The sequence below is a fragment of the Cygnus atratus genome, chromosome 1 (genome assembly GCF_013377495.2).
Source record: "Cygnus atratus isolate AKBS03 ecotype Queensland, Australia chromosome 1, CAtr_DNAZoo_HiC_assembly, whole genome shotgun sequence".
NCBI classification, from domain to species: domain Eukaryota; kingdom Metazoa; phylum Chordata; class Aves; order Anseriformes; family Anatidae; genus Cygnus; species Cygnus atratus.
In genome coordinates this window covers 41325207-41347362 of record NC_066362.1, presented here as the reverse complement: position 1 = coordinate 41347362, position 22156 = coordinate 41325207, and the positions used below count along the sequence as shown (strand labels likewise).

At 37.5% G+C, this 22156-nt stretch overlaps 1 protein-coding gene across 1 annotated transcript in view; it reads right to left on the bottom strand.

The window, feature by feature from the left end:
* NAV3 (neuron navigator 3) overlaps window positions 1–22156 on the bottom strand; it is a 494795-nt gene that overhangs the window by 273235 nt on the left and 199404 nt on the right. The gene's annotated exons all lie outside the window — the stretch shown is intronic.

Below are 22156 nucleotides of genomic sequence, written 5' to 3'. Positions count from 1 at the left end.
GTATATAGGTAACTGCTCTGCAATTTAGACAAGATCAGCCCACCGGATCCACCACTCTGCTCCAATGGGAGGAATATTCGTGTTCAGTGTATTATTTCAGGTCTTGTGCAGAGCAAAGGGGAAGAAAGCTCCTTGTGCGGTCTGCATTTGTTCTCCAGCACCATAAAGCACTGTGCCTGTGTAAGGAATTTAGGTTTCTGAGACACAACTGTTAACAGTTAACACTTTAGGAAGTGCACATATGCAAAGGCTGAAGCGGACCGCAGGAAAAGAGGGATTTATCTCTTGCAAGGTTTGAGGAGATGAAAAATCCTCATGAGGATTGCTGACCAACAATCAAGACAAAGAGTAAACTAGAGTCATGAGACAGATACTTTCTTAAACAGAACTTTGCCAAAAAAAAGTGTAATTGAATCTTATTACTTCTCAGGGTTATAATTTTACAAAGTAATGTATTATGGCAATCTTGCTGTTCTTCTTTTGAATACGAATGATGAGGTCATGATACCCACAGTCTCTTTTGCAACCCATTTTCCCAGCACAGAAACCCTAAAAGTAATAAGTAAGCAAGCTTACCAGGAGAAAGTCATCTGCAATGCATAACCAAAAGGGTTTGGAAACAATGATGCAAAGCTGGTGTTACTCCTTCAAGATAATTATTACTCTTTCAAAATAATTATTAATTATATTATGACTACCAGCTCACTGCCATCAACTTCAGAATCCCATTTTTCTAGATCTTTGCAACAATAAAACCCAGAAGCACTTCTGATCTGCTGAAGATACAAAGAAAAATATACAAGATTTCTGCAGGAATCAGTAAAGGTAATGGAGGAAAACAATAACGATACTGTATAGGTAAGAACGTGGTTAGAAGTCTAGTCTTCCTTTTTTGTTCTCTCTCATTCTAATTCACAGCAAAAGATAAATAAACAAACATCTGCTCTCCTTAGAAATCATTTACCTACATTTTTCATTCTAAAGGCTTTTGCATGCCTGAATGTAGGTTTTATGAAGGATACCAGGGGAAAAGAATATTTCACAGTTATGTTTCACTAATGGTTTCCATGTGAACAAGAAAGCACAGCATAAAATGTCTGTGGACAAAGTATACGAACTGGTACCATGTGTAGGTATTGTCTGGGGAGCTGGCTAGGCAAGGCACAGCACCTCAGATACAAGGTGTCTGCACCAGACAGGGAAGTGTCCTCGAATTCATGAATTTGGTGGGATTGTTCTTGGTATCTCTGAGGGAGGGAGTTAAGTGACCTTCAGTCAAGGCTGCCACGGAGAATCCAAAAAAGAGATGAAGTTGATTTAGATATGTGTGAATAGCACTCAAAGAGAAAGAAGGCCAATCTGTGAGAAACTAGAGGTGGAGAAGTTGCTAGAAGTACCTGTGACCTGGGGTTACATCAAGTCAAAGACAGTACCAGATTATTGGACTGCCTGGCATGAAGAACAATACTGTTGTTGGCAGGATAGAGTAAGAAGTGAGTAGAAAGATTTGGCAGATAGAAACAAGGGACACATACCTTCACTTAGTTGTGTGAAGCTGATAGAGACATTTCTAGAAAGGGATGGCAAAGAAACGAGTCAAGCTAACCACACTGTACAGAGAGAGGACCTGTAGGCTTCTCATTTACCCTGTTAGGTATTTATCCTCAGACATCCTCAAGCCAGGCACGTAGAGGACATTACCCGGATTCAGGATGCAGGATGGACACAGATCATGGCTGAAGCCCTGTCATGAGGGAAATTATGAAGTTTTGCAGGAAAGGTTAGAGAGTTATGAGGAAACTGGTAGACATCTGAGGTTTGGAAACAAAGGGTGGACAATGTTTCAAGTGGGACATCAGGTAAGAAGCTAAAACAGGAAAGAGAGACCAAAAAATGGCAAAAGAGAACAAAGGTCATGACTCAATTCTTAGAAGTCTTGTCAACTGCGGCGACAGTTCCACTGAGATGTTGAAGGCAGAACTATTTCTTTCTCTAATAAAGATTGAAATGATGACAACCCAGCCATAAAGCATGACTCTGAAAGCATCAAGCAATCAATGTTTTAACAGAAAATATGAGTTAGATAAATTATCTATACATCAAAGAAAGATAGTATGTATGCATTAAGGATTATTCCTACATTCCAGAAAAAGCTGTAGTATTTACGTCATAAAACAAGAATAAACACACCTGAAATTCAACTAACCTAATAAAAGACGGTATCTGTCAGTTGTACTATTAAGGTGAATTTTAGTTCTGAAGACTTAACAGGAATAATCATTCACAGTGCAACACCCCAGCATAAATTTCCTTTCCTTCATCACATCTGATACCAGAGTGAGTCCCATGAAGGCTGTTCCCTTCTCTACCCCCATCCCTCAGATAAACTGCTTGCATGAACTGAACAGACAGCTGGCAATGTCTCCCAGACCACAGGAAATATCAAGAGAGGGGACACCTGCCTCAAAAGTGGAGCCAAGAGATTTGTTTGCTCCTTCTGGTCTATGATCTTCGACAAGGAAGCTGTTGCATGTGTCCTGGGTCAAACAGGAAATGTCAGGGGTCCAGAGACTGCAGAGGTCTGTTCTGAGCTGTTTCCCTGCTTCATCCCACTGCTGTAACAGCTGTGTCTATAGCTTACATGAGCCAGGCCAACTTCTGAAGGAGTTTGAATGCGCCGATACAATCCCACTATTTTGTGCGCAATGATTTCAGGTCGAGCAGAAAGTTCTTCACCAAATAGAAACAGCTGGGGACAAAGAACTCTTGGAATCAATTACTGTACCTTTGAAAGAGCAACCAACGATACTAAAGTACTGAAGGTATCTGAAACAGCTTTATTATGATTTATTTAATATACCAGATAAGTCAGGTTTAAACATTTTTAATATATTAGTGCTGACTTAAAACAAGAAGCATGCCGTGTTTGGTGCAATAAAATATTTTCCATCTAACACGTAATGATGAGACAAATTGTTCAGCTCTTACTCATATTCACAGCGTAATCCTACCTACATTATTTTTGTTAATACGAAAGATAGGTGATTCTATTAGTCTCGAGGTAACACACACAACTAGTATTCAATCTTATCTACAGTGTGTAATGCTACTGAGTAAGCTGCTATTGTTTTTCTTAACAGTTTGGAATTCCAAAAGATATATAATCCAAAGCCCTGTTACAGTCACAGAAAAAGGTGCATCCGGCTTCCTAAAGGAAATCCTTCTGCTTTGGCTGAATGTTTGGGGAAGTTTTTCAAAGAAGACAACTCTTAAATAAGGATATCGTTTTATCCTCTGAGCAACTTGGCCCTTCAAAGCTCAGCCAGAAGTTTATAGGTTTGAATGCATTAGCTGATGTACGTGACCAGATCTTTTGAAACATGCTTTACATTTGCATCATCTTCCATTGGATGGTATCAAACCTTTACACATCCTTGCAAAATATGTTAGATACATTAAAATCCAATCAAATGGAAGCATGAGGCTAGATGACCTTCCAAAGTCTACATGGGAACTCAGTACCCTCTTTCTTGAGTAAAGATTTTTTTGACTTATACATCTGTGTGAGTTAAAAATGATAATTATTTCTCTGTTGCTATGCACTGTATTTAATCATGGACTGTTTGGCTCAAAGGAATCAAGCTTAAATACTATCGGATTGAGAAGTGTAAACAAAAATGTTGTAAGAATAAGAAAGGACTAATAGCAACTGAATACACTATGTAAGTATTTACATACTGACCTACTGACTATTCCATATGGCCAGCTGGTTAAGCTTAATGAAAGCATCAGCTTCCCTCTTTGGGAGGTGAAAGAGGAAAGGAAAAAGAAAAAATGAAAAAAAAAAAAAAAAGCTAATCCATTTGTTCCTTTCTAAGTAAATGAACCAAATAACAAAAGCTGCAGACTCCCAAAGCTGCTGTTAAGTACAGCTAACAAAGAAACCCTCCAGTAACTTCATTATGCATAACTAGTCTGAAAGATTACATTCATCCTAAGAATCAAAGTATTATGGTTTTGTTTTTGGTTTTTTTTTTTTTTCTTTCCTTCCTTGTATCCTCAATTTCCCATTTACAAACTCTCTCCAGGCAGCAGTGTCCATAGCAGGCACACTGGCTTCTCCAGCATCCTTCTGGCCACTGGCATTTTCTGTCTCTCCACTCTCTTCTGAATTTCCACTGTCTTCTCCATCCAGCTTGCTACCTCTGAAGGGACTTCTGGCTTTGTATCACCTTTGTTGTGCCATAGTGACTCACTGATTTCAACTCTTGCATGCCCTATATCTTTGTGTCTTAGAATGCATTACATGACTTCACTGCCACATTACCAAAGAAGCATTGCCATAACTTCTGAGGGCATTTAGGAGTGTTCCAGCTCTCTTTAGAATTACTGGAGAAATATCTAAGGTAGACAACACAAAAGCAGACTTTTTGTTAGAACTCATGATTAAGTTCTTAATTTTTAACATTACTTTCAGTGAAAGTGGTAAGGAACAGAACTCCTGACCTATTTTTATCAATGTTATCAATGGGAGTAGTTTTGCTCTATTTGATGTTTTGAAGGAGGTCATAATGATCTTTCTTTTCCCCAAAAACTGGTCCATATAAATTCTCTCACATCACTACTGCTCTCAACACATACCCCCTAGAACAAAATTCTTCCACTGCACATATGCCCTAAAATCTCAGTGGAATATTTTATATGACTCTAAAGAGACATTTATAAGTCCCAATTAGATGAGAAGGAAACTGACAGTGTTTGCAAGTTAATCAAAGCTGTTCTGACTCTTAATACTAAGTGTGAACTGTTCAGTGCTTTCATCCAAAATTTCTTCACACAATAAACTTACTGTGAAATTTTCTAACAAACTGTAAAAAATAACCCATTAAGATAAACCAACTAAGACTAAACAGGAATCTGCTGATTAGCTACCATCAGGTAGCAGGCAAGAGTGCCAACCTATGCTTTTATCTGCTGGAAAGGGAAACTTTCCTCTTACAAGCACTGTCGTTCTGATAGAGGGTTTCAAAGTCATAGCTATGCTGGCATTCATTTCAGGACTGAAGTAAAAAACTGCTCCACAAGGTTCTCATTGGTCTATTAAAAAAAAAAAAAAAAAAAAAAGAAACATCTGCTACAGTCATGAGCAGACTCTTGGCCAAGTGCGGCAACAACACTGAGAGACTTTGAAGTCAATCAGCTTCACTATCACCAGCAGATACCCCTGCAGTCAATGGAAATTACTGCACAGAGAGTTTCAGAGATATGAAGTACAGTTGCTCTGCTAGAAGTGAATATAGACAGCAGTGAAGAAAAGAACAATTTTTTAATAATCATGGAAATGGTTGGGAGCAATAGGTTAGGAATAGGTATTAAAAAAAAAAAGACAACATTAATACATAAGGAATACTTCTTGAAAACAAAGATAGATTTTCAGAGACTAGCTTTGATATTTGACCTTAAACAAGTGTGAGCTGCACTGCAGCTGGAGGAGCACTTCTGACTCACAGCCTACTGTCTACTTCCTTCTTGCTTTGAGACAGTAGTAATTTAATGCTGGCTTGCATCACCCATAATTTATAATACCTACTGTGCTAGCTGTAACATCTCTACCCTTCTAACTCCCCATACCTTGATCAAGGTGCAATTATTGTATAATATTACCTGTTAGTCCTCACTGCTTATCACTAAAGGTGAATGATCCAAGTCATGTTTTTGATTTCCTGTTACTAGTTTTGTTCTCCTGGCAGATAGTCATCATTATTTTGTTATCAAATAAGACTCCTTACAATACCAACTTCATTTTATTTAACCGCGTAAATGTTTCATATTTATATTGCATTTCATAGACTCATAGAATCACAGAATCATTTAGGCTGGAAAAGACCTCTATCATTTGCCCTAATTCAGAAGATACCAGCTGGCATTTTACAGGCAAGAGTGCTAGTATTGGCAAACATTGTAGTTCTTAGTGGAGACATACAAGACCACCATTACATTACCTTCCTTGCAACCCTTCCAATTGAAATCTGGCATTTGCTTTACTCTGATGCTGGATGGGTATTCTGGGAGAAGCATTATTCCCCATATGCCTGTTTCCATACACTTTTCTTGCACATCTTCTACTTCCAATGGTGAAAAGCAATATACTTACTGATGGATCCTTGCTATTGCCAGTACTGTCATTTTAGATCTCATGTTCTTAGGTGAACATCAAATATCATAAAGTATTTGGAAGTCACACTAAGATTTTTTTTTTTTTTTTGGAAGCAGACGTGATCTCTCTGCTCGTGACTTTGGGCTGTAGGCCTGTTCTGACCAAGAAATTATGATAAAGGTACACAGTTTTTAGCAACATTTCTTCACCAGGGCTCATCACCACACTTGCTGTGGCTTGTGTTTTGCTTGGCCAACTTGGAGCTCCAGCAGATAGGTCACTCATCTCTACCCACAAAATATTAATATGAATTAAAAATCTTGACCACGTACTATTTGGCTGTAAGTGAATGTTCTTCTCTTGCACTAAATACAGGTCCCATGCATATACTAAAAATCTCAGCTGTCTGATTCTGTCTCCTGTTGGCCATATGTGAACATTTCCTACATTTAGCCTTGAAAGCTTGTGCCTTACTCTGTTCTTCTGTGATCAGAGCGTGCTCCAGGCCAAATGCTGAAATGGATCCTGCATGTCTCTAGACCAAACCTGACAGTTTTTTGATCAATAGGTGTCAAGGATGAACTGCTGTTTCTCATTACCAAACAACTCCCATCTATAGTATACCATATACCTTGTTCCACCTTAACAGAAATCTGATTGTACATTAAAATAGCAGCTTTTCAGGTCATCAAAACATATTTTCTCACCACCACTCTGTATATAGATACATAATTTTATCTTTTGTGTGTATCTTTATCTACATATGAGTACGTGTGTTTAACATGTCTAACAGTCGTTAATGTACTTTTAGCAATTCACCTGGGTTGTTTTATCGTTCTCCCCCAAAAGAAATACAGAATAGCACACAGCTGTCAAAAATAACTTCAAATCCTGCAGATGTTAGATGCTTCCTTCCTGCTTCTCAGCATACTGGGGAGAAATATTACCTTACAGATGTGGCATGTTAAAAAAAAAAAGGCTTCAGTTATTTATTATATTGGACTTACCTTCAAGTGCAAGAAAAGTGCTAGTTGGGAGACAAATGATAAAACGTCTCTCCCAGCTTTCATCCATCAGCGGGGCTTTTAGAACTGACATATGTAACAAGCATATGGCAGCCATAAAAGCAACATCAGCATTCACAAATTAAATAAAAAAAAATAGAAACCCAAAATAATTTTGTTCCACCTACAATAAGCCTAGGATGAGCTATGAACAAAGAACAGCTTTATCAAAAACAGAAGGGAGACTAAACTGGTCACTTGGCTGGAGCATTCAGTTAAACAGATACTGCTAGCTAAAACTCGGTAAACACTAAGTTAACAGCCACTAGTGAAAATGTCAACAGTGGCATGCAAACATTCAATGGTGACAAAGTCAGAGACCATTATCTACAGAAAACATCTTCTTTATAAATTTGTGTATCATCACAGCCAATGATTCAATAACTTTCTTAATAGATCCAGAAAGATTTTCGGCTGGTACAAAACTGCATAATTCTAGCTGTCTCAGTCAGCCAAGCATGAGCCACACCAACACAGTCTCACTCACTACATTTAGAAAAGGTATAATTAGATTCCATACATTATTCCTTCATCATTTTCTTTTACTCTCTTTCAAAGACTTATTTTTCATTCCATTCTCTTCCCTGCACCCAGTGAGAGAATCTTCTCCAGAATAAGAACAAGATGCGTAGGCGGTATTTATTTTCTTTTCAGACACCATCATAGCACTGCATTACAATTTCTGCAGGATAAACCACCTGAGCAATACTGGGATCTGTCACTAGCAAATATTCAAAAGTGGACCCTGACAACCTGACAAAGGATTCATGTCTTTTCTGAAACTTACTTCAATTTGGGAAAGACCTCTTCCTTTCCTAGTATCCCATAATATGGGATTTTGATTCTAACTGTCTTTTCCCTCTTATTATTCTCCTGTGGTTCCCCGAGCACTAACCTTCTGCAAGTCTACACCTTCAACCTTTTGCACTCTACTCCTTCAAGCTATAAGAGAGAAAATACTTCTTGTAGTCCTGCTTCCTTTTGGTCTTCTGTGAAGCTTCTCAATTCTACTATATCTGAGCACTTCACTCTGCCTGAGACCATAAAAAGCAGTGCAATGCCTAGTGTCATGGGATGCTACTGCAAGGAATAGGGCTATATGCTTGCCTCCCTATCTTAGCTAAAGAGAAAGAAAAAGAGAGATACATAATGCACAATCTGGTATTTGACCTGGAAAAGATTTCTTTCTGTGATTAGAGTTTGAGTTTCAGGCTAGTTTAACTCTGGCCAAATTGATTTTCCCACCCTTACAGAACTGAACTCTGTTCCTTGTTATATGGGTGTAAATCTGCAGCAAAAACTTTGAACTTCCAATGAGTAATTCTAGATTTATGCCAGAGTAATTGAGAGCAGAATGTAGCCTCTTGCTTGCTCATAAATATTACACTGTTTAAGATTTCTATCCTCCAACACACTTGTGAACATTCCAGTTCTTTACCCTAACCCTCTTTTTCCCTTCAGGCTATTCTACAAGTTGACATCATAAATATTTGGTATTTTCAACACGAATCCTATTTGGAAATATTTTACTTCCAAATCAAGGGAAAATGTAACTACTGGGAATGTAAATATAAGAGAAGAACATTTTTAAGAACTTTTTTTTTTTCCCCAGAGAAAATCTTTAAGAACAATACAGAAAAAGATTTTTTTTCAGTGCTGACACAGGCAGCAGGCATGACTACCCAGCTCTTATTCAAGACTGCAGAACATTTTATTAGTTTATTAATTTATTTCTAGACTGCTGTGAATTTGATTAGCAGACAGCTCAAAATTTCTCTAAACACATGTCTTTAAAACTGTTCCACAACTATTTTGTAATCATCCAACTCATTACAAATAATAATTATTTCAATAAAATATACTTTCTACTAATTAAGTAAACTTTATCCCTGGTATAATTATTTCCAGTGTGTTTTTCTCCAGCAGAAAATATTTCTTTATTTCATTTGTTTTGTATTATATACCAACTCTTTTTTTGATTAAAGCAAATACGAATCCTTCTTATGAACTTCTGTTTGATGACTTCTGCTTAAAAATATATCCTGATAGTTTTTTTTTTTTAGTTTTTTTTTTTTTGAAACTACCTTTAAGCCACCCTTTGTTTGCTGTACAAAGAAGCCAGCAGAGTCACAGAGATATTCCTGAGCATACTAGTGGTTTCAACCCACCCTGTCTGTCCACATAACACAGCAGTACCTGGAGCTCCGAAAAATCTACATTGTCCAACTGGGACTAGAGGATTGCTTTTCTTTGATCTGGGATTTCAAGAATCTCACACTTCTCCCTGCTTTGATGAAAGATAGTTGGTTTCAATTAAAAAAATACAAACATTCAATAGGAGACTTTAGGAGACTTACCCAACAGGAAACAGAGTAAAAGTGAGTCAGACCTTAGCATCATACCTTTTGGATCATACCCTCAGCTGGCTGTGAATATCCCCAGTCATTTCAGACTTCAGCTTAGGCCACCTCTAGTTCTCACTAATTATGTTTGGATTTACATTGTACACGTAAAAGCAAAATCTTACAGACTTTAACTATTCCTTAACAAGGGTTTGAGCAAAGCTGTTGAAAGGACAGAATTTTAAAGGTCTCTGAGTACCTAATTCTCACTTCTTTCAATGAAAGGGAGGGGAAGAAAACATCCCAAATTGCAATGGTTTCACGGAACCTAAGAACCAAGCCCAATTTCCACAAAAATCTTTCCACAGATAGAAATCTTTCCATACACTTCCATGGCCACATGTGCTCAATAGTTCTCACTCAAGTATTCTGAGGTTGGGATTATATTATTCATTTATGTAAATCAGTTCAAAGAAAATGTATAAATTAGTGGGGATGGTAGAAACTTTAGGACCATTATGAGATTTGCTTAAATTGGCAGGCCGAACTACTCGGCTTCACTTTTCTGAACTCTTTGAAACAAATCCGGCTTATGCAGAAGTTCTTACGAACTGATTAAAAAAAAAAATATCAAGGTAGGTTTTAAAAATTTATTCATTCAAATTCTCTTCTTCTACTGGTAAGAGAATTGGCAGCCAGGTTGAAGTCAAAACTCATCTGTGGATGGAATAAAATCATTTGAAGGGCAGTGGGTTATGTAAAGACTGAAACTTCTTGGCCAGAACTAAATCTGTGAATGTTATATTGAAAGTGCTAGTCTAAGAAATGAGCAAAGAATTTAGAATCTGAAAGCCTCAGATGATTTTTAAATTATTTTGAATTGATATAAACATGTTGTTTTTCTCCTTTACTGAAAGTCGCAGAGAACAGCAATTTATTTTTGCCATGACACTCAACATGAGCAAAACTCTTATTGCCAAAAGTCTCTCAACTTATAACTCCCAATATCACAGTGTTTTGACCATAAAAGCAGGAGTCCAAGGGCCTTTCTGAAGTCTACTACAAACCTTCTTACCACTACTGACTTTATACAGATGAAACTGTTCTATAATAGCAATGGAAAGCAGTAGCAAACCTGGATGCTCTTTTTCTATGTGTTTCTGTATTACCTAAGAGTCATTGCCATGGACCAGGACCCCAAGGACTGTATAGAGAGCAAAAAAGATTCTGGCCTTGCCTAGGAATGGGGGCAGGGCAGGGGTGAGAGGGGCCATCTGGTTTTTGTTGGTGATTTCTCATCATCACCTACTATGCAAGTCTGTTAGAAGAGATCTCAGTTATGAAACAGCAGATCAGTAAGCTGCTACAACTGCAATGCAAAGGAAATGATTGTGAGTCATTATGACCTTTCAGGCAGCAGAAAGAAAAAAATCAGGCACTTTCAAGTTGTGGATGACAGTTATAAAGATTTTGACATGGTAAGAATGCAGATGGAGCTGAGTAGATACTCAGAAAAAGTATCTATTGTAGGAAAATCAAAATGGTAGATTATTTGTCCATCTGTCCATCCGTCCATCCATCCATCCATACATAGCAAAAATGGTATGAGAATCTGGCCAATGTCTAAAATATTTGGGAAAGGATTACATAGTAGTCATTATTTTTGTGATCATTTTATTCCTATACCTCTGCACTGAAGAAGCAAACAGTACCACTGTATTCTTATGCTTACAGTAAGGAACGTTTATGAGTCACAACTTGGATTCTATAATAGTTTCATCATTACCAATTCTACTGTCCTTCAGCTGATCAGTGTAGGAAAAAATCCAGGTTATTATGCATAGCCCATGACTACACTTCAGTTAAAAATCCTGTGACTTAAGCTGCCTTCTAATCCTTCTAAAGCCCTTAATTATATAGATTTGAAAATGCACCCTATAACTATTATGCGCCCAGATTGAAATTAATACTTAGATTTCTTTCCCCTTTTAAAAAATTCCATACTTGCCATCATTTTTTTTTTAACTTTTAAAGATTCTATACTAAATCCAAATTTCTATTAACATGCTGCTCTTAAAGAGGTAAGCTGAAAGTCACCAGACATTTTTCTGCTTGTAATGCAACCTATTTTTAAACATAGTCAGTGTGTCTATATAGCTTGTTGGATGTATGCATAAATTACTGTACTTAATGAGCTACTTTTAATTTTCTTCCTCACATTAAGCCAAAGAAGACGAGATATAGATTAAAATACATGAGTGCAATTATAGTCAAAGAAGCCAGGGCAGACAAGCAGCCTTCAGCTGTACTCTAATGTACCCCTGAAGGGTTTGATCCTGCAGCTTCACCACATGCTCAGTTCTCACTGCCACCAGAAAGAGCTCAATCGTCATATGCAGATTTGGGCCTATAAGGACATATCCATTTCAAGCCATTAAGCAGAGTTTGTAAACTGAAGCTGGTGGGAGTAGTGGAGGTACAGGACAGAAGCTGGCTCTGAAGTTTTTGCTGATTTGTTCACCACTCTTTGAAGCACAAAAGCAGGAAAGGAAGCCACATGAAATATTAAATCATCCCATATTACCAGGAAGGTTCTGAAACAATTAAAAACTGCTACGACTATAACTTATTTTAAGCTAATTTGTTCTCCCAGAAAGCTAGGAATGTTGTGACAGAAGGAATAAATTTTCCACTTTCAATTCTAACAACAGAGTACATGTCCAGTTCTTATCCACTGGGCAATAAAATACATATTGATCACTGTAAAAACACCTATATAAGCATGGGCTGTTATACTTCAGGCAATGACAATTTCCATGGGAAATTGATTTAAATATTTCTTGCACTTTGAAGCCACAGAGACATCATAGTTTAAAATTTAGAGTGGGGTGCAACAAGGAGAATTTGTAAAAGTATGAGTAGAAAGATGGCAACAAAAGAAATGTTTAAATAAAAACTAGATAAAATATATGTAGAAAATCTACATTTCAGCCTGAAAACTGTGAAGACTAAATTATTCTTACTTTACTTCTTAAAGTATTTTTACTGTCTCATCTTCTCTCTAAACAATATTGTTCTCTTTCAAAATTCTCTTTCAAACTGACCTGTTTAAATTAGTTTCTAAATTAAACAGTGATCAGTTTCAGTGATTCATTTCAGCCAAAAATGTACTGAAAAACTTGTCTACATTATGTTTCTTCTAAATAAATATTTAACACTTAATTTTGAAAGTGTTTCATTTCAAAATTTCCAGATGTTTTATTTCAGAATGTAAAAAAAAAAAAAAGAAAAAAAGAAAAAAAAAAGCATCTAAAATATAATATATAACAAAATACTTTTGTCTCTCTAAAACAATTTAAATTTTTTAAAATAAATTTGCACAGCTGTAGGGCATGAGAAGAATAGCTGATGTTGGCAAGCAGCTGCTGTGCAACAAGCATGTTTTGCAAAGGAGTCATAATTTTCTCTCTTGAAACTTGTGCTCCCCCATCTGTCTGTTGTATCTGTTACAGAAAGGAACATGTCTCTATCAAATTATGAACTACATTTTGTATTATGTTAAACACGTGTCTAAACTTGCCCAAAGCAAACCTATTGAATTACATCCCAGACAGCTGCCCTTCCTGCAAAATATGCTTGACGTCTTAGTGGAAGAGTAACATTGAAAAACCATTGAGGCTGCAGTTCAAAGCCTCTCTCTTCAACTTTTCATCAGTGTTAGCCCATGAAATAGGTATTCAGTTTTAGGCAGGTCAACAATAGGAAGACAACTGAATGCAAGGGAGAGTTTGAGAAGATCAACAAAAGTTACAGTTATAACCTGGTCTGTATTGAGAGAAAGGAATCACTCCAGGCAGTAAGAGGATGAAGATGGTAGAGGGGATTTTGCCTACTCTAGGACACACGCAAACAGGGATTCATTCCATGCATCTTTATAGATTATTTTTTTAAGTCTAGGCAAATCAGCCTCAACTGTTGTGGTGGTTTTACCTTGCTAGACAGCTAAACTACACCACAACCGCTCTCTCACTTCCCCTCGGAAGAGGAAGGGAAGAATAACAAAAGGGAAAAGGGAAAGGGAAAAAGGAAAACAACAACAACAACAACAACAAATAAAAAAACAAGCAAAGGCTGTGTGGAAGCACAGAGGAAAGAAATTACTCTCTACTTCCCACAAACGAGCAATGTTTGACCATGTCCTTGAAGCAGGGCCTCAAAGCACATAGCCATTGTTTGGGAGGAGAGAAGTTTTCACAATGAGAGCCCACCCCTTCCCTCTCCTTCCTTTTTCCACCTTTCATTGCTGAGTGTGACACCATATGGCATGGAATATCCCTTTGGTTGGTTTAGGTCAGCTGCCCTGGTGATATTCCCTCCAAGTGAAAGCAAACTGCGTCCTGCATGCTGCTGCCAATGGGATGGAGAAAAATGCATTATAATTATCAGTTGGATGTACCATTTGGTTGCCTTTGACTCTAGTTTGTTTTGAAGTTCTAGCATGTCCGGCACTGCAGCACTTAGTGGTGGTGTGACTTCGTTCAGGCCACAATAGTCCACCGTTAGTCTCCACTCTCCATTAGACTTTCGCACTGGCCATATGGGACTAATAAAGGGTGAGTGAGTCTTGCTGATCAATTCTTGGCTTTCCACCCAATGAACTAACTCATGGATGGGAATCAGGGAGTCGGTTGGTGTGACATTGCCGTCAGTGCATCGTTGTGGTAGAAATTGGCACCTGCTGTTCTTCAACCCTGAGCAATCGTACAACAGATGGGTCTTCTGAGAGATCAGGCAAGGTAGACAGATGCTTAATCTTCTCTGTGCTCAAAGTAGCTATGCGAAAAGCCCACCGGTACCCTTTTGGATCCTTGAAGTATCCTCTCTTGCTGTAGTCTATGCCAAGGATGCACGGAGTATCCGGGCCAGTCACAATACGGTGCTTTTGCCACTCTTTCCCAGTTAGACTCACTTCAGCCTCCAGTACAGTTAGCTGTTGGGATCCCCCTGTCACTCCAGAGATACAGGGGAGTTCTGTCCCTTGGTAGCCTGATGGCATTAGGCTATACTGTGCGCTGGCGTCCACTACAGCTTTGTATTCCTGAGGTTCAGATGTGCTGGGCCATTGGATCCACACAGTCCAATAATTCCAGTTATTCCTCTATTGCCCACCCCCAGCCTGCTGGCTCTGAGGGGGTTAGAGGGAGTCCTGATGTTGTGCCAGTATTGCTCAGCAGTAGACACAACACTGGTGTGATACCAGGGCTGTTCTAGCTACACGTGCAGACCACAGCACTGTATGGGCTGCTATGGGGAAAATTAACTCCATCCCAGCCAGACCCAGTACAGCTGTAAATACGCTCAACAGACAGAAACTAGAGGTTGGTTCAAGGATGAGAATAATCAGCTTTTTGAGATGCTGTTTCCTTCCACTCACCACACTGTGGTTCTCCCTTAGATATGACCAGATTTCAGTCACTCAGGGTTTCAGTTTCCAGTTACGAAGAATGAAGCAAAAACACCAAATTAAACTATTCATGACTTTGTCCTTCTGCCCCTGACATCATACCTATCTCCATGTCACAACCCTCTACCCCTTGCTAGTGCCAATTATGTTTATGAATTGAATGGATTTCTTTTTAAACAAAATAAAACCTTTCTATCCAAGTGTTGGTTTGTTTGCTGTTGTTGTTTGTTTGGTTTTGGTTTTGGTTTAGTTTTGTTTTATTTTGTTTGTTTTTGTAAGGATAGAATAAATTACTTAATCTGATTCCAGCATAGCCCACATGTTTTTCTGAAGAACTGGGAGATGTGAGTAGCTCAAGGCAGTATTGACACTGAACATTTTGTATTGTGAGACCATGACTTCTGTTAAAGCTGCCAAATCTTATCCTGACTGGCATGAGACTTGTAAAGAACTCTTTAACAACAAAGTTTCCAGGGTTAATGAATTCCCCTGAAGCCGAGTTCAGCAGAGGGTTAACAGGGCAGTCAGGGAATGGAGCACTTGCCTGGTGAGGGAAGGCTGAGGGACCAAAATAACCTGAGTTTAAGCTGAAGACTAAGAAAATGACTAAGCTAATAGCAGTCAGAATGTGCAAAGACATCATCAGAAGAAGTAGCCAAGAGTTTCACAGTGGTATGTGACTGAAGAACAATAGACAACAGACATAAGTTGAAACAGCTATGTTCAGACTGGACATAAGGGGAAAGCTTTTCAACATGAGGACTGTCAAGCACTACAACAGAGGTGCAAAGAAGCTGTCCTGTCACCATCCTTGGAAGTTTTCAAGACCAGAATGGCAAAAGTCCTTGGAACCTGGTCTGACTGAACACTTAACCTTGCTTTGGAATAAATCACTTCTTCAAGTCCCTTCCAACCTGCACTTTTCCATGGTCTTACAATCTGATTTCACTATTGGAGGATCAACATCTGAGTTAGCAGTCTACAGTGCATTCTGCAATGGATTTATTTTAGTTTATTTGATTCTACTTTGTTTGAAATACTGAAATATATTAGGCAGAGGGACACAGAAAGAGAGTAGGAATTACTGGCAGATGGTATCTGTCAGTGAGTGTTTCATATTTTGCACACAGTGTAATAGTATCACTGAGAAAGATCCACATCTCAGCATAACTGTTAGCAGGCTGGTGAAAGAGTTCTACTGGATGACAAGTGATGTGACTTCAGATCATGTAGAAGACAGAATTAAATATGGACTAGCCAGAACTAGGATAAAAATCCCAAGCCCTGGGATCTACCTAAAAAAGAGTTCCCATGCCACTGGCAATTTGGTGAACCTAATTATAATTTTTTTTCTTTTAATTATCCGTGTCCAAACCAAAAGTTTTATACTCCTGGGACTGAGCATTTCTAACATAGAAAAACAATTTTTGTTTTGTTTTGTTTTTTTCACTTGTGGTTTTGTTGTTGTTAATGTTTTCTTCCCCTTGCACTGGAAAAAAAAAAAAAAAAGACTTTAAGTATATTCTGATTTAATATGAAATGACATTTTACGTAATAAGCTCCATTTTACTTTCTAGTTATCCAGCAAAGTTGGATATTGGTGCCCCAAGCAGGAGCATCCTATATCCCCAGTCATCAGAGAGGCTGGGACTGTGCACTGGTCCCAGATGTACGGACAGAGACTATATTTCATTTAAAGCCAGCTGAGATGGGAGCAATTGGTCCCCTTTGCCACAGACAGGGGATCCCTTACATACCCTTGCACTGCCAGTTCTTTAGCTCATATTATACATCTCCAAACTGACGCCCCCAAAACTCTCTGAATAATTCTTGGTCTACAGTACTGCCCCAGACTTCCATGTACTTCCGTGTACTTATGAAACTAAGAATCAGAACACAATAAGTGTATTAAAGGCCAGTGCTGAACATCACCCTGGTTTTGCTGGAACCTCTATGGTAGTTAAGAATTGTATCTCTATATCAGGTAGCATGATGAGACCTGTTTCACTTAAGCACAATACTAAGCCTAAACAGCAATAAAAAAGACAGTGATATTATTTAATTCTTCATCATAGATATAGGACCATTCAAAAGCTGAATACCATTAGAAATAACAGTAGTGGAATAACAGAATTGTGCCTTGTAAAATTCCTGAGGAGGAAAAACTAGTCTCAAAGAATATAAAATCATCCTCAAGTCTCAACAACTTCTGTGTGCACCCACAAATTTGAATGTGGTTTTTGGCAGGTAAATAATTGGTCCCAGTGTAGCTTGAAACAAAATCCCACATTTCATCACTGACATCTGTCTCCAGTTCTCATCTTCACTGATACAGAAAATTGTTCCCCAAGTGCTTCCAATCCAACCCTCTATGCCTTTGACAATCTACTACTAACTACATAGTAACAGGGTATGCACATCCAAAACACTTTCCAAATTTCTCAAAGAAATAAGGTAGCAAAAGGAGTATCTGTACAAAAGGAATATCTGAGCAAACTCAACAATAGGTATTTGCACTTAAGCAATCTGTCAAATTTTTAAGATTTCTTTAGGGTACTTCAGCTCTGAGGTATTACAGCAGAATGACATCTGTATTTTATGTTTGTACTTTATAATACTGAAGTACACTAGTTTATAGGAAAATATCATTACAGCGCTTCCAAAGGTATTTATATACAAAACCAGAAACTTCATTTTATCTTGGGGATAACTTATATGTATTTAGCAGGAAAAATGAAAAGCATTTTAATAATCAATCAAATAACTGTTTTTCCACTTGTGGTTGTGCTTTAGTCATTTAATTCTTTCTGCCCACATCCCACTCATTAAAAACTCTCGCCTGTGCAGGCATATAGGATGACATTACAAAGTCTCTCACCACACATTTATTTTTCAGAGTGCTTGATGGTAAGGACCATCCATAAGCATGGTGTTTTGGCTCAGTCCTGCAAACTCACTCTGTTTTCCTCTCTGATTTATTCTCTGCCCTCAGGATATAAGTAGTCCAAGAATATTAGCCCAGAAGTAGCATAGAGCAGTCTGAAATATTTGTTACGCTACAACTGCAATTCATTTGCCCTCAGCCAAACTGGCTTAACTGGTGGCAAAACTTGCTGATAGGATATACACATATTTGTTTAGCCAAAGGATTGAAATTCCTTTCTCTAACTAGAAGGATATTTTCTCTTCATGTCACCCCAAGTATTTAAGGACCATAGGACTGTGTATTTCCTTAAAATAAATGTTTATTGATTTACAAGTCAAACTAGGTTTACATTAAGGGCTATAGGGGAATTTCCCAATTAACAGAAGTATTGGTTCAGCTCCACTGACGCTAATAATCCACAGGTCAATCAGAGCTCAGTAGATGTCAGTCTGTTTACCATCACAAACATGTAGCCTAGAAGGGCTCCCCAGAAGGTGTCACACCAACCCAAGCATGGAGAGGAAAATGTACCTGGGCCACACACACCAAATCACTGCCTGAGAATTTCTTCAGCATCTCCCATACAGCTTTACCTGTATAGAATTACTCATTCCAATATTTTGACTTCAAAGCATAGAGAAAGCTCTTCCTGGCACCCTGTGTTTTGGTACCAGCATGATTCTGGCTCTGGAGGGGTTTGGATGACAAGGCAGTCAGTGTACTGGGGTGGCCTTTGGCAGCAAGAAATATCACGGTTGTTGCTCTTGTAATTTGGGAAGGTGCCCTAAAATATTTCTTGTGAGAAACACCCCAGTAAAGTTAGTCAAATTTTATTCTGTCACTGATTGTATTTTTGAAAAGTCTAAATGCTTGGCTACTGATTTATCACATCTCACACTGCATTTTTTTTCCAAAGGATAAAAAAAAAAAAAACACTACAGTAATCACTTTCCGTTTTATACAATGTTACTGTCACCTTCCCTTCAACAGATTCTTTCCCCATACCCACATACAGGGAAAGCACATCAAAAGAAAAATACTTTTAATATGATAAATCAAATATGATTCAAATACAAAAACATATGCTTTAAAATATACATACATTTTAAAAACAAAGTCCCTGGTTTTGTAAACATCTTATATTTAACTTTAATAATCTGAAAGTGGCAAATTTTAGCAAAATCCATTAATTAGTGAGAATTGAATAACTAAATCTTTTCAAGGGCTCTTAAAATCCCCTTTGAATTTCTCCTAAAAGTTCACATCAAAGAAAAAAAGAATAATTTGATGAGGCTAATATTTTGAGATACAATTGCATCAGTTTTACACAGTAAGGTAGGCTGTCTTCAATAAATAAGTAAACTTCCATGACTGTTAAATAACACCACATGTACATTGCTGATTATTTTATAATATTTCAAAGCTCAGAACCTTGGTTTAAAAATAAATAAATAAATAAACTTTAAAAGTTAATTTTATTGATTAAAAATAATTTATAAAATAGAAATTACTTTATTGGCAGCCCTGGCAGCTTAATACTACCAAACATCTATGTGTCATAGTAGCTCAGATAGATCCCTCACTGGTTTCACACAAGGCAGGCACAGCCCTCATCATACCCTACAGCTCTTGGCAGGCCTGAGCACAAGTGAAAGTGTTGGTTTATAACCACTTTATAGAGAGAGATAAAGTATACCTTTCCTGATTTCCTGTGAAGGAGCAGACATTTCCAAATGCAGATCTGGGGACAGTGGTTGCATGTGGCTAAAAATGGAGTCCTTGGGAGCAACCATACCCACTGCCATGTCCTACACAACTCCACACTGTCCTAGGCTCCTATCAACTTTCTGCTTTCCACCTTTCCCTCAGATGCACTTTGATCAAATCCCATTTCCAGACAGCAACAGAAGCAAAATCCTGGGAAACAGTACATCACACACCCACAGGTAGGTTAGGATGTTACCTAAAAAGCAAGATGTGTCACCTTTATCCTCTGTACTGCTCAGGCACCATATAGGGTGTCATTCCAGTTACAAATAAAAAAGGAGCAATGGCTTGCTGGGCACACCTTTCCATTAAGTAGAGAGGCAATACAGCTGGCAGACCTGAAGAAAAAATTTCTGATCATTTAATGATATGGGATTCTTCAGCTTCTTCTAATGTGTTCCAAAGTTAATCCACACCAGCCTCCTCTGCTACAGAAATCATACCTACCAATTTTTGGTTGTGTTTGGCTTCCCATCAATATCAAATTTAATGGATCTGGCTTATAAGCAAGAAGCTCATTGTGTTTCTTAAATCTGTGTTTCAGCAAGAGATTGAAAGTATGTATGCATTTTTATATGGATTGGTTTCATTTTCTACTTAAATAAAATAAAATAATAAAATAAAATAATAAAATAAAATAAATAAAATAAAATAAAATAAAATAAAATAAACCTCTAATGCTCACTCAGTTTTGGTTTTCCTCTTATTTAAGTCCTGGGCAATTCAGTCTTGATTTTGACCACACAAGTATACCCAGGCACTCCAAAGTAATGTACACATTTGAACTGCGATTAGAATTGAACCAATGTAAAACCAGTGTGAGTTAGAAAAGATACTGGGTAGAAAAGTATAATTTTAGGATCAATGGTGGGATGTTCACCCAACAAAAGAGGTAACATTAATATATGAATTGAAGCCCTAATCCAGTGTGTGTCAGTTCATAGGTAGGTGTGAAATCCATGAAGACTGACTTTCCAGATCTACAAGTCAGTCCTTCTTACACCACTCATAAACAGTTGATAGTGCTGTGTCATTGCATTGTTTCAAAACTCAGAAAAATTAACCATTCAAAGAAATATTCCTTTAAAAAGAAAATAAACAAGATAAATATGGATTTCAACAGTATTCCTAAGAAATGCATATTTTGCATCTTACAAACACCACTGATTTTCAATGGCTTTGTATGGCTTCTTGCCTATTTTCCAGTGCATGCCAGATTTTGAGGAAAAATCTTAGATGCATATGCAAGATTTTTTCTTTTTATTATTTCTTTTGCATGTGGAAACAGAAGGAAAAACTGGATAACCATGGTGCAACTCAGTATTTCTAAATGTAAAGTATTCCAAAAGAAACAAAATTAGAAAACAAGGCTGTAAAGAAGGACCAGAGGTGCAGTTTGTAGTCTAGTCCAAGAATGAATGTTTTTTTAAACTCTTCTTTTTATTATTTTTCCATATACAACACCTTGGACACCGAATGCATTGCAAACAGAAGTGCATGCATCTGATTTCATGAAATTATTATCAGAACATCTCATGCAGTTTCAATCCAAAACTGTATTAAGTCATTTTAAAAGAAGATAAATCTAAAGACTTGTATGAAGCAATAAAAGATAAATGCAGGTCAAGGCTGACAAGTCACTTTATATCAAATACAGTACGCAGATACATAGAAAAAGGTTCTGGAGGCCTAGTGATAGCTCCATGGCAGGAAGGAAGAAAAAGCACTGCTAACAACTCTGCATAGGTGTAACAGCATATCCTATTTAATCTATCCGTTATTACAAAGTGCTTTAAATGAGAGTATTGCAAATCAAAATTCACTTCCATTTTCCAAAGGCACAATTTTAATACACTGTATATGCCTCAAATGTTTTGGCAAACTTATCCCAAGCTATTACAAATGGGGATAATTCCTCCAAAACTTTACGAAATATCCAATCCTATATGCCACAGAAAATACAAAGATGTCTCATAGTTTTGCACTTTTGTTTCAGAAGCTTCCATCTCAATTCAAATGGGTCAGATTTTTGCTGCTCTTTAGAATTGTGTTCCCATGCTGAAATTCTGAACTAGTGTCTTCCATCAAATGCATTGAATTCTAGGTGGCACATCTGATTATCTTGCTCCAAGGATAGTTTTTCCTTCTGTGTCCTCCCCTGATATTTTAGAGAGAAAATTTAGCTGAAACTTTTCATGGATTTCAGACTAATTATCCAATTCCCCTGTGAAACAGTGAAAGACAGTATTTAAAGTGCCTAAGGAACTTCTAAATTAGGCAAGCTCATTTTGGGAATTAAAAAAACTTAATGAAGAATCAGACATTCTCTAAAATGACCCCATACACATTACTGCAATACATATTTAAGATTTTCAGGCATTTTAAAATCTGGTTTTAATAGATTCTCTACTTAATGTTTTTATAACAGCAAAGGTG